Source organism: Oryzias melastigma, linkage group LG16 (genome assembly GCF_002922805.2).
Source record: "Oryzias melastigma strain HK-1 linkage group LG16, ASM292280v2, whole genome shotgun sequence".
Lineage (NCBI taxonomy): Eukaryota > Metazoa > Chordata > Actinopteri > Beloniformes > Adrianichthyidae > Oryzias > Oryzias melastigma.
In genome coordinates, this window is record NC_050527.1 from 29,950,647 (window position 1) to 29,952,420 (window position 1,774).

Consider the following 1,774-nt stretch of genomic DNA (forward strand, 5'->3'; position numbering starts at 1 on the left):
GTGTTTCAGCATTCCAGTGAACTACTGACACTAACTCAGCATTCTGGGATACTCATGTGCAGTCATGGAAGTATTTGTACTGGTAAAGCATGTAGTTCATTAATACTTAGATAAAACATTTGTTAGAAAACAAAATCTGTCTAACCTTGAAAGGTAGTTAATTGAAAATATTTGCAATTTTGACCAATCAATCAAATATGTGAACTATATGACTGTCATTTAGTACCCTTAATGCTTTTTTTTAAACAAAGGTACATTTTTTTCCCATTATATATTTATATTATTTTGTCATTAACCCTCCTGTTGTTCTCATAATCTGTTTGCACCCCATGTCCTCCTGGTCAAAAATCATTAAACCCCTAATACAAAAAGCATTCTTAAACACCAAATCCTATTTTGCTTGAAGAAGCAACTTATGTCACTACAAATAGTGTACATACTTGTGTTTTTCCTCTTCACTGGGAAGAAAGACTGCATTTATTTAACACACCCCTCACTGCAATGATAATGTCACTCATATCATTATTGTTTACTGTACAGGTAATAAGCACCAATTGTGTAGTATTTTGATAGATTAAGAAAGGATACAAATGTGCAAAAACCTGTTTTGAATAAATTTGTATTCATCCCAATGAGTCATTTTTTGGGGGGGAATATATGAAACACACAACATAATGCAGTCAGCTAATTAATGCTTGCAGGGTAAGTAAATCTGCCTTTATTGATATGTCTCTTACATCTTCATCCCTCAGGATGAGTTTCACTGTCCTTCTTTGGCAAGCAGAATTGCAATCTCTTCCTTTTACTTACAGTTGGAATTTTGGGATGTTCAGGAAATCTGGCACTCTCTCATGGCTACAAATTTGACTGTCATTCGTCTTGCAGGTCTGGACTTATGGTTATCAAATTGAAGGAGTCTGGAGCAGGTGTGAAAGACTTTGAGCAGCATTGTGGTATAGAGAATTGGTCATCTGCTCTTTGCATGCAACATAATATAGCTCCAGTCTCACCTCAGAACTTATAACCTAGGATCCTTTTCCGGATTTCTTCATATTTGGATAAAACATCCTGATCAGACATCTTTGGGGTTATTTTTCAACTGCTGATGTGAGGAATTGGTAAATTGTTGAGACACTATCAATTGTTATATTCAATATTCAATATATATACAATATTGTCAATTCTTATATATTATTTCCTTATCTTTTGTAAATATTGCTTTTTCTCTTTATGTTAATATCTTCTGTATATGCCTAATACTGCAACAGCCTAATTTCCCAGCCTGGGATGAATAAAGTATTTCTATTCTATTCTATTCTATAAATTATATTGTATAAACTGTATAAGAAACAGTGAATCTGTTTCTCATTCAGTTGTGGGTCGTGGGGTCATTTTCCTGACATGTAGTTCTGTCACCATGCCATGTTTGTTATTTGGCAGTTTTTTTTTAAAGGAAAATCTTTATTTCAGCTTCATAGATTTCAACTTCTTTTGAAGATGAATTATTCTACCTTTGGTTGTCTTCCTCCCCGTCGTCTTCCTCTGAATCACAGTTTTCTGGGTGGACATCTAAAAAAAAAAAAAATCAACTCTATATATTCTTCACTCATGGCTCCCACACACAGAGAATTAATCTCCAGCACCTTTATAATCTCTGGGCGTATGACAAAGGGCCAATATTGTGTCATTTGGGTCAGTTCGAGTCACAGACAGGGCGGTCTGTTACAAAACCTCCTGTTTTGTCTTGTTTACATGTGCTACTGATTGATTGGAG

At 34.8% G+C, this 1,774-nt stretch overlaps 1 long non-coding RNA gene across 1 annotated transcript in view; it reads right to left on the bottom strand.

The window, feature by feature from the left end:
- The window catches only part of LOC112140508, a 4,452-nt gene that overhangs the window by 870 nt on the left and 1,808 nt on the right, over window positions 1-1,774 (bottom strand). Inside the window, exon 2 of the long non-coding RNA XR_002918180.2 lies at window positions 1,512-1,569. This is a non-coding gene — a long non-coding RNA (uncharacterized LOC112140508). The remainder of the gene's footprint in view (window positions 1-1,511; window positions 1,570-1,774) is intronic.